Source organism: Lemur catta, chromosome 13 (genome assembly GCF_020740605.2).
Source record: "Lemur catta isolate mLemCat1 chromosome 13, mLemCat1.pri, whole genome shotgun sequence".
NCBI classification, from domain to species: Eukaryota; Metazoa; Chordata; class Mammalia; order Primates; family Lemuridae; genus Lemur; species Lemur catta.
Genome location: NC_059140.1, coordinates 61390102 through 61402315, shown reverse-complemented (window position 1 = coordinate 61402315; position 12214 = coordinate 61390102). Strand labels below are relative to the sequence as shown.

The 12214-nt window shown below is 33.9% G+C and overlaps 1 protein-coding gene across 6 annotated transcripts in view; it reads left to right on the top strand.

Moving 5' to 3' along the window:
• The window catches only part of TSC22D1 (TSC22 domain family member 1), a 113796-nt gene that overhangs the window by 9280 nt on the left and 92302 nt on the right, over positions 1-12214 (top strand). The window lies entirely within an intron of this gene.

Below are 12214 nucleotides of genomic sequence, written 5' to 3'. Positions count from 1 at the left end.
CCACTGTTTGCTAAAGATTTGATTTTCTAGTGTTTGCTAAGTCATTTGTCACTCAACCATCTGCTTTCCACCTTCTAAATTTTTGTTGCTATTGTCTTTTCATCGTCTCTCAATTTTTGTGGGTTTGAATTGTTATCTTAACAAATTCCTTTTCTGTTTAGTGGGGTTTTTAGGGAAGGAGTGAAGAAATAGATGTGTGTGTTTACTGATGTTACACATCTATTTCAATGGTAGAATACTGTATTATTAAATGTAAAGAAGGATGCTAATTTTAATAAAGTTATTGCTCTAAGATGTGCTCTGTAATGAAGACATAATTTTAAGAATGGAATTGTTTGGCTTATATTCATTAAAAATAAGAATATAAATCAATTATTTCAATTCATAGAGGTAATTAAAAACATTAGTATTAGATTCAATTAAGATTATCATTTAACCCTCAATAACCTTGTGAGTTAAGTTTTTTTCTATTTTACTGGTGAATAAACTGAAACTGAGTTTTTAGAGTGGCTAAATCAGCTGTCTTAAGGTTACATACATAGCAGGAAAGCAGAGCTAGGATTCAAAACAATTCTTCCTTCAAAATCTAGTGCCCTTCCTATTATTTATAAAGCCAACAAGAGGTAAGGCCAGTGTTCATACATAATTTAAGAGTGGCTGAAAACCTAAAAACAAAGCAGGCTTTATTGCTTCATTGCTTTGTGTGTTAATGTTACTGATGGAATTGCTATAGAACACACTAGTATTTCCCCGTAAGCCGTTGCTGAGAAAAAAGAGGGAAAGCCATTACAGTGGTGTGCCTGGAATGCAGTAGATGTTCAAATGTTAAATGAGTTAATATGGATATGTTTTTCTTTTGAAATTTATGTGGGAATTTTCTTTTCGTAAAAACCATTTTAATTTTCTGATTTTGATTCAGTCTTTGTAACTTTGGCTTCAGAATTGCTAAACAAGTAGATTTTATTTCTTGTTTAGAAAGTTAGTTTAAAAATATGAAACTGTGCTAAGCACGATCTGTTGGTGCTGCAGTATTAGAATCTTGGTGGTTGGTTTTTGCCTTGTCACTGTTGTTAAGGTTAAATATGAGTATGTCATGGTGAGAATATGCTTTCATGGCTCATTCAAAAAAAGCTACATGAGGGAGAAAAATTTTATTTTATTTTTTAATCTTTTTTCTTTTCTTTCTTTTTTCTTTTGTTTTTATTTTTATTTTTTGTTTATTTTTTTATTTACTGTCTTAAATCCACATTCAAAGAGGGAAAAAAATTTTAAAGCATCTTTATACTATTGAAATTATTTATAATGAGTTTTAGATTTAGATTCTAGGTTGACTTTTTTTCCCCCTAGGTTCACATATATTCAAAAGATGTCTTTCCCTCCCCCTCCTTCATTTCTTCTTTACCAGTAAATTTGACCAGGAAATCTTACTTAACCTTTCAGGGCCATTAGGCCTACTTGACCTTTGTTTTGTTTGTCCTTCTTGAAACACTCTTTTGCTTTCTGTGATAATTCTTCATTTTCTTCCCACTTTTCTGGCCGCTCCTTTTAAGTCTCTCTTTCAGTTTTCTCTCCCCTGTCAGACTCTCAGTGTTAGTTTTTTTGGTTTTCTGAGTCCTCTTTATACTTAACTACTTTTTTCCTAGGTAATAATCATCACTTCCCATGGCTGTAAAGTCTGTCAGCTATCAGCTCCTGAGTGCATATAACTAGTCCAGACTTCTCTTCTTAGCTTTAGACTGGTAAAGTCATCTGCCTTCACAACATCTCCGCTTGTATTCTTAACAGGCTTCTCAGTCTCAACAGGTCATAACCTTAACCTTTGGTTGCTTAACCCCTCAAATTTCCTTCTTTGGTTATCCTTATTTTGATGTCATTTCTTACTGCAGTTCCCTTTGCTTTAAAAACCTGAGAGTCATTCTTGAGAGCTCCTTTTCTTTACCCTCTACTTCCTGACCATTACTTTAAAATGTAGATTAAATTCATCTTTTTTCCCCATAAATTCATCTTCTTTTCCCATTGCTAATGCCACAACTCTAGTCTTAAGATAACATCAGTTCTCAATGCAATAGCTTTCTCACCGAGCCTCCTGTGTATGTCTTGCCTTTCTCTAACATTGTATCTTTCAGTCAGAGTGATAAAATGGAATTTGTTCAGGTAACTCATTTGCCTTAAACCCCTTTAAGGCTTTCCATTTATTTTAAGATAATTACTTTATGTCTTTGCTTCCTCCTGGCCTCATCACGCTAGTCTCCCCTATCCCCCACCCCCACTTTTGTGTTCTGATTGCATTCGACCTTTCAGAAAGTTTCTCACCTTGCCATCCATTCTTTCTTCTTCTAGGCCTTTGCATATGCTGTTCCTTTAGGCTGAACACCCTATATGCTATCTCCACTCCATTCCACCTAAAGCTTAACTGCCACTTTTTGAAACGCCTTCTCTGACATACCAATCTAAACTTAGGTTCTTTGTTAATACTGTTTAGTAGTACCTCATTCTTTTATAATGCTTATTACAGTGTGCAATTTTTGTTTTTTTGTGATTATCTGATTATTTTAAACTTCAGGGATATTTGGTATGCTACTATATATCCAAAGCCTATTTCAGTGCCTAACAGATAGTAGATACGCAGTAAAAATCTGCTTAATGAAGAAAATATATTGTAAATGTGGGCATAAGAAAGGATAAAGGGAACTTCTCTTTTTAAAAAAGAAAGGTAAATAAGTTATTGGTAGATGATCATGTGATATCACTACTTTCTCCTTTAATAGAGATGATTGAGAATTGACTTTTTGCTGTGTTTGTCAACCAAAGGAGCAATGCTTAGTTACTACTTTAACAAGCATTTTAGTTTTATTTTGTATTTACTTATGCCAATAAAAATTCTCTAACTTGAATAAAGCAAAAATTCTCCATTTACTTCAAAACAGAAATTATCAATATTCTCTTCTTTCCACGTTTTCTATTTTTGACTGGTTCAGCTATTTACCATTTGATGATTCTTAAATATCTAAGTATTACCTTGGAAGTCATTTGGTGCAGTTTCAGCTATTTGAAAATATAAACATTTAACTTGTAAAATGCCATTTGTTTGTGTTAAGAGAGTTTTCTTTATTAAATAGTTTAGTAAGCATTGAGTTAATTACTTGTTTAAAATTCCTGTAATCTGTTCTGCTTATGGCCATTCTAGTTGCTTTTTATTAAACTAGTAAATTGTGGATTATACAAAGAGAGAGAAATCATGCAAAAGGTTTGGCAGTGATCAGAATTAGCAATAAACTTTATTGATTACCTATAGGTATTAAATGGGAGTAGAAACTCATTAAGAGATGGGGCCGTCACTGTTAAGGTTGGAGTAATTGGAAACAGAATGGAAAATATAGAATCCAATATCATCGTTTAATGATCATCAGAGGCTAATTCTGAGAGTCCTTAACTAAAGGTGTTCACATCCTGTTTGTGGACATATCAATGTTAAACCTGGTTGCCTGGCTTAAAATCATATTTGTGTTGATTGTGGGGAACATTTACTATGGCTTAATTTTTTTTAAGTATTAACTTGAGATCATGATGAGTGGTGTTGCTCTTCCTCATCCATGAGGGTTAAGGGCCATAGGGTTAAGGGTTACTCTGAGCTTTGTGTGGATAAGAAAGCATCTTATTTTTCCAGGCCTTCCAGATGATTTTTGTAGTATCAGCTAACTGCTCAAGTTGAGGAACTCCTGATAATCCTGTATGCATGCCTGAGTATTCTTTTTTGAGTGAATTATAGGTGGATCAATTTATAAAATTATTCATCGTTGATGAGATTTAATTTTCTCCCCAGCTCATCTAGTTATCTAATTTCTTTGATTATTAGGCCTATTCACATGGTAACAAATAGGATATTGACTAGTGAGGAGTACTTTGAAGGTATAAACATAGCAGTCAAAATAATATCTAGCATTAAATTTTCTTTATCATGTAGCTCTCATGTACTTCTGCTGCTGATAGTACTAGAAATACTCTTGTATGAATTTTTTGGATTGTTTCTAATAAAGCACTTTGGAAATAGATTATGTCCTCTAGAGTCCCAGCAGTCTTAAAGTTGATAGAATTTCTGCCTTTGTTCAAGTTTCACAGAAGAAAAAACTGAGTCTCAGGTTCATTTATTCAGTTTATAATTAATATCAAGTTCCTGTTATGTATTATGTGCTGTGTTTAGCTTGTTCATAGACTCTACAGCAATTTAGTAATAATACACTAGTAATAATTGAATAGTAGTTAAAAATTAGAGTAGATATGCTCCATAATGTTCCAGGCACTTTACACAGATTAACTTATTTAATTCTCAGAGCACCCTATGAGGTGTAAGTACCATTATTATCCCCATTTTACAGGTAAGGAAACTGAGGCATATAGAGATTAAGTACTTTATTCAAGGTCACACAGTGGGAGCTGGAATTTAAACCCAGGCAGTCTCTAGTTCCAAAGTTTGTGCTCATAATGACTTTGCTCTATTGACTCTGTAGCATCTGTTCAGTACCAAGGTGGTGTTCTGACTTTTGTTTGTTCAAAGTCAATTAAAGACACTGGAAGGCACTGGCACTGCAGTTATTTCTTAATTTGTTATGTCTTCAGAATACTCTTGATCTTGGAGTCTGGGTGGATGCTACTCTTGTTCTGCTATTCAAGAATTAAGCTTCGTGAGAGAAGGACCTTGTCCATCTAGTTTACGGCTGTATTCCCAGTGCATAAAATCATGCCTGGCCCATAGTAAGTTCTGAAATGCTTGTTTAATAAGTGAATTCAGACTTATTAAAAAAACACAGGAAAAAACCCCACAAACATCCAGGGTTTAATCACCTCCAAATACTTTGCCATCCTGTTGCCATTAGGTGCACAGTTGTTTTGGTAGACAAGACTAAGATTCAGTTGTGTCTAGATACAGTCATTCCCCCTTATCCATGGTTTTGTGGTTTCAGTTGCCCCGGTCAACAGTTATCGGAAAATAGGTGAGTACAGTATATATTGAGAGAGAGAGATAGATACTACATTCACATAACATTTATTACAGTATATTATAATTCTTCTGTTTTATTATTACTTATTGTTGTTAATCTCTTACTGTACCAAATTTATAAGTTAAGCTGTTTCATAGGTATGTATGTACAGGAAAAAACTGTGTGTGTGTGTGTGTGTATGTATAGGGTTTGACACTGTGATTTCAGGCATCTACTGGGGGTCTTGGAACATATCCCCCATGGATAAAGGGGGACTACCTTATGTTACTGTACCTGTCATATTAGATTTTCTCTGTCTTCCCCTCACCTGCCTATCAGATGTTTATATTTAGTAAGTGTAGGCAGTAGGTGTAAATCCTTAAATTTAGTAATGGTGTGGAGAGAGGTATAATCAAACAGTTCTTGTCCTCAAGGAGTACATAAGACACATAGACATGGGGAAATTATATTTCAATATAAGGGCTGAGTAACAGTTTTAAACAACATGAAATATGAAATCAAAGAATCAGAAATTAGAGCTGGAAATCTTGAGGTCTTGTTCAACTCATGAAAGAGGTTAAGTGAATTCTGAGAGTACTACAAAATGTTTCTTAGACTGTAACTGGAACTCTGGTTTTCAAAATGAAATAAGCAACGTTCACAGATGGCATAGAATTGACCTTTGGTTGATCAGAAAAGCAGTGCTATTTGAACTGACTTTTCACAAGTTGTGGGAGTGAAGGAAAATGTTAATAAGATATTAATGAAAATATCTAGGCAGCAGTAAGGCAACAGTTGGATTCACTAGAGTAAGTTTGTTATGACTATCTAGAAAGAAATGACTGAATGTTGAATTGGAGAGTGATTGGCCTGAACACTTGGTGACTACATGATGTTCAAGGAAGATTATTAGTATAAAAAGAATCTAGTTTGGGTTGGAGTGAGAAGCTGGAAGGACCAGGTAGGAAGTTAGGTTTTTCTGTTATTTGTTAATGAATGAAGGAAATAAATGAGGGGGATAGTGATTTTCATTGTGAAGTGATTCAGTACAGGATTCCCTTGGTTAGCCCATTCCTCAATTTCTAAAAACACTGTATTCACTTTACTAACTTCTTCCTCAAAGCAATATATTACTCTTCTCACTTTGAAAAAAATAAAACCCCCAAAACCTGATTTCCTCCAAATTCTTTTATCCACAGCCTCAGTTTTAAAGTTCTGAAGGATAAGTGGTTATAACCTTAAGGAAGGATTTTTGGCAATTTATTATTTTCGTAGGGTTTATCCACATCCATAATCCAAAGCAGATGTGTCTGAAATATATTTAGTAGTGAAAAGAAATCCAAATGAATGTGAACTAATATCTTTAGATTGGTTTTTCATATTAGTGATTGTGGAAACCTTTGCCTGTTCGTTTTTCATACTAAACAGACCTCCATTGCCAGTCTCTTCTAGGCAGTGGAAAGAGGAGGAATTATTTCTTTCTATCCACTGGGGACTCCTAGGTCTCTGCCAGAAAGGAAGTGGTTATAGAACTTAAATTATTTAAAATGTGAAAAGCATTAATGCTACCATTGATACTAAATGTGAGTAATTTGATTATTAATATTTTGTTAATATTTAAAGAGCTACAATACTGACTTTTATTCTTGGTGCCCTTTTTCACATTGTCATTTTATAAGTATAAGGATATATACACATGTATGTGGATATACATATAAAGGAATATAATTTTTTAAAAGGAAATTTTGAAATTGTCCTTAGATTAAAAAATCTCTTGGGTATCTGAAAGAATGTAATTTATGTAATAAGTATATGCACAGCTCTATCTCTATCCTTAAAGGTGAGCCTACAGTTGAACTTAAGAATAAGTGTGTGTGTGTTTGAGTATTTAAGGAAAAGAACAGATTCCTTCTATTCTCTTACAATTTTTGGTCCTTTGCTTAAGTTTTCTTTTACCTATTTTAAATTCATTTTATCTCAAAATATTTCTATCTTTGTAAGCTGCTCTGAATATTTTGAGGAATGGCTTGGGATAGAAATCCAGTAAGTGGGAAAGGTATGACGATAGGAGAGACATACTAATAAAGTAGTATCGGGAATCAGGGAAAGTAAAGATCACATGCTTGTGGAGGAGTTTGATAGCTTTTGGTATTAGTAAGTCATTTTAGTAGAGAAAACATAAACCAAAAAGTACAAAAGTGTGTTTATGTAAGATACTGTCCAGGTTGGTAGGAGATGAGCTTTGTATATGTGATACAGCTAACTTTGAAAAGCTTTATATGCAAGATTGAGAAGTCTGGATTTAATTGGACATGGATTGGAGGGCCCGTTTGAGTTTTTACTCCATGTAGTGGTCTGATTAGTGCTGTATTTTTAGGAAAGTGCTGGCTTTACTTGAGATGTCTAGTTGCTTCCTTTCTTAATATGGGGTATGAGAAACTCAGTAATTCCTTTTTCCTCACTGATGGAAATGGAAGCACAGTCTCTTTGTCCTTGTGATCTGAGATGATGGTTTGGATTAGTGACTTTGGCCTTATTGGGAAAGGTAAGGAGTTAAGGACCCAATCCACACATGGTAACACTCCACTTATCCAGAGCTTAAATGCTGGTAACCTAATCCTTTGGAACATAGCTTTGGAATGTAAGGGCTTCAAAAAGTGCTTGAAATGGCTATCACAATAAAGCCATGTCATTCCCCCCTCCCCCACCCCCTAGCTATATTATTATTTTTTTTACTTTAAAAAAAAACCCTTAGAGTTTGTTTTATCAGCTTAAAGCAGATGGGAGTGGGGAGGGAAAAGAAATGGGATTCTGAGGCATGTAAGGTGACATCAGGAAAGTTAGCAGTTTATAGCCTGACATGGAGGTAGGAATTAGGCATTTTAAGAAAACCCCAAGTAACTGTGATATGGTATTGAATGTTCACTAGTTGAAAGTTAGAGTATGTTTGGTATATTATTTTAAGAAAGCATAGACATAGTAAATTCCAAATGATGAGCTACAGACAAGTATAAAGAGACCTTATTTTATTTGTAGTGCCTCCACTATATTATTTAACCATAGACAAATCATTTTACCGCCATATATTCCCATTCTAAAGTAAGACAAGTGCCTCACATTTTCCTAGCTTTTAGGGTAGTAAGGTTATTCTGTGAGAAATTCTTAATATGTTATAAATAAAAGCTGGAGCGTTACATACAGTAATTATGAATAATATTTGTAGTAATATTGAGTAGTAAAATTAAAAGTCCCTAATAGATTCTAAGATTTGAGCAATAATTAGTAATGCCGTTTATTTTTGATTAAAATACTGATGAGTGAATGATACTGGGTACCTACTCAGCATAAGGTATTTTGTAGATACTTAATGATTTAGCTATTTTGGTATAATGAAGATTCCTCCTTGATTTTTTTCTTTGAAATATTTTTATTAATTACCTTTCTCAATACAGTAAATCAAATATTGTGTGAAGGGAAACTGACTTCTCTCACTTCATATGTTTTTATCCCCTTTTTTAGAAACAGACAACCCAGTCAATTTTCTTTCATAAGGAAGTTTTTGTTTGTGCTTAATATTAAATAATTTTTTTTCTTGGTTGTATCTTCTAGGCAATTTTGTTGTATTTTTGATGACAAGTATTCTTTCTTTTGAGGAAATACTTCCATGTTTTGTTTTTAAAGATGGTATTTAGTAAAATTTAGTAAATTTATTTTAGAAAAAATGCTGCTTTAAAAGTTAATTTTTTTGCTTGATTTTTGTTTCTTCAATTGTGTTCTTTTGGGTGCAAAGTGGTGTGAGCTATGAGAATTGAGAAAATCCCTGCTTTGTGAGCTATAGTGTTGTTCATTGCTCAGGTGCTAATATGCCATCACATGTTTGAGTCTTTCCTTTTTTTTTTCTCTCTTTTAAAAGGCTTTTATTTAGCACTCTGGGAGGCTGAGGTGGGAGGATTGCTCGAGGTCAGGAGTTCAAGACTGGCCTGAGCAAGAGCAAGACCCCGTCTCTAGTAAAAATAGAAAGAAATGATTTGGACAGCTAAAAGAAAAAAGAAAAAATATAAATAAATGAATAGATAGATAGATAGATGATAGATAGATAGATAGATAGATAGATAGCTGGGCATGGTGGCACATGCCTGTAGTCCCAGCTACTCGGGAGGCTGAGGCAGTAGGATCGCTTGAGCCCAGGAGTTTGAGGTTGCTGTGAGCTAGGCTGACGCCATGGCACTCTAGCCGGGGCAACAGAGTGACACTCTGTCTCAAAAAAAAAAAAGGCTTTTATTGCTGTAGTTCACCTAAACTTCTCTTTTAGAGTCAGGCATAGAGCTGTGTTTTATTTTTGGTTGATGCTCTGTTTTATTATAGAATGCTAGAATAAGGGGTTTGGCAGATTCCTAAACTAAATTCCTCTGTGAAGATCCAACAAACACATCAGTTATTCTCTGAAATGACAATAGGATTTATACATTTGTACGACTGGTTATATTTTATTATTATGAATTTTACGGATCTTGAGTTTTAGGCAGGAAGGGTGGATCTAGAATGTGAGAGTGGGAATGAGAATTTCAAACTAGATACCTTACTGGTTTCCTTCCTCCATCCTTGAATCCCATAATAGTAAGTCATGACACCACATTCTAACTCTTTTAGGAAGAAATACATTTAATGCTTATTAAAGGTATATAATAATTTGAATTGACTTCTTTAGCTTCTTTTTTTATAAATTTGTATAAGATTGATAATAAATTCATAGGAGACCTGAGGATTATATGAGAGGGAGATGATTCTAAACTTTGTTTTACTATATTATTGGCTGATATATTACTATAGGTAAAATATTGTGAAATTAGGTAACTTGGTCATATAACTACTAAGTGATGGAGCTAGGTAGTACACTGTTAGGCGGTTTGATTCCAAAGTTGTCACTCGACTACATTCTGGAGATTTCTCATGTCCACTGGTAAGCAGCAAGAGGTGACAGCTGGCAACTATAAATGGCAGTCCTTAGCCTATCACCATGGAGGCATTTGGCCCTATAGACTTCATTGGTTCTTTAGGGTGCCACTATTTTAGAGTTGTACATTGATTGTTCCTAATGATTTCTTCAATCTTAATTATAATTTTCTCTTAGTACCTTTTAAAAGTATTTTTCGCCCCAAATGGTTAAATTTTCCAAATTTATTGCTAAAGCATGAACATTAAATTTGGGAAGTTTGTTTAAGTAGAATCCAATTTTGGAAAAATGGGTGAATATAGAGAAACTAAGTTTCATGACATGAACATTTTAATAAATTTAGATCGGTAGCCTTCTAGTGGTCTTAGTAAGATTTTACTATAAGCTGTTGATACTTAAGAGTATTTTGTTAAAACTTAATGTGATTAGATTATATTAAAATACTTTTTTAAAAGTAGAAACCTCACTTTAATTAGTTGAATTATTATTACTAGTTTTTGAGACAGGATCTCCCTCTGTTTCCTGGGCAAGAGTGCGGTGGTCATCATAGTTCACTGCAACCTCAAACTCCTGGGGTCAAGAGGTTTTCTTGGCTCAGCTTCCCGAGTAGCTGGGACTACAGGTGCATGCCACCATGCCCAACTAATTAAATTTTTTTTTTTTTTTTTTTGGGTAGAGAGGGGTTCTCGCTATTGCCCAGGCTGGTCTTGAACTCCTGGCTTGCCTCAAACGATCCTCTCACCTCGGCATCTTTGTGCTAGAATTACAGGCACGAGCTATTGCACCCAGCAAATCAGTTGAATTATAACAGCACATTTTATGATTCACTTCTTTAATTTTGAATGTTACAGCTTATCTTCACATCACATGTTACTGGAACAAGAAAGTGCTAATTTATATAAAAGCTTTAATATTCAGTTAAAAATAGAATTTACCTTGTCTTTTTGCTCATTATTCTAGAAGAGAGAATTTATTTTTTAATCTAAGACATTTGCATTAGGTATTTAAAAATTTTTACAGTAGAGCCACTATCTTTCATTTTCATTATTTATTTCCTGATTCATTTATAAATGTTGGAGTTATTGAAAGAAACAACGGGAGTTTTTAATTGTAGATAACAACAGTAAAGATATATTTTCAAAGATACAGTAGCTTGGTTTATCATTTAGTAGTAATGTAGATGTCTTATTTGCATGTTCCATAATTTTCACTTTCCACTAATATGAAATAGCCAAAAGCTGCTGAAAGCCAGTAATTTTCACATCTTGTATGAGTTGATTGCATTTGTAGACATTTTACTTATTTGGTATGCTTTTGACAGCCCAGAATTGCCATTCTCTCCAATCCATGTGGGCATTTACAGGTAAGAGAGAATGTTTTAAAATTGGGTTACCTTTTGTGAAGTGGACAGGCTAAGACCAACTTTGGATCCTTTTCTTTATTTAGAGGTTTAGTTATCTTTCCATTTGTAGTCAGTTCTTAGCCCATGGGTATCTACAAGTAGCTTATTAAGAAATTGATCCAATATGTAAAAAAAACAAAAGCTTTTAATAGATGGACACATTGGCCTACAAAAACCAAGTTGTAGTATATTTGAACTGAGGAGTATGTGACCTAAATGCCGTTAGTACCAACAGTCTGAGTTAGGCTTAACACATGAGTGGGGAGAAGAAACAAGAAAAATAGGAAGGAAGTTGAAGACCATTGAAAGGATTGCAAGGGAAAGAAGAGGATCTGGTAATAGTTGATAATTTGTTAAACATTTGGTTCAGTCTACAGTTGGGGGGCACTATGCCCTCATTGCCTACATCTGTAAATCTAGCTATATAAAAAGTATTTTAGAAAAATTACCTAAGTTAGTTTAAGCCATTGTCTGTTAAAAAAAGCCTCTAGGCTTTTAACAGTACCTCTGCTTTTTCCTGGTATTGTGATAATTTATTTCACGAATAATTATTGAATGCTTGTTATGTACCTAGCACTGAGCAAAGGTGCTAAGGATACAAAGAAAAAAAAAAGACATTGTTTTGGTCTTCAAGAATTTTGTCTAAAATCTTGAAGAAGCATCATATGATCTTGATGTATTTTCTAAATTATCCAAATTAAGTTATATTGTGCTCAAGTGTTATTCTGTATATGTTGTGCATGACAGCTTTTCTATTCAAATTGGTAGATTAATCTTGGCTGTAGTTTAATGAGCATAGAGCATAATGAGGTAGAGTTTAATGAGCATTAGCCTTGGCATCAGACTGGTATCTAATCTTGTTTCTGTTACCCCTTCATT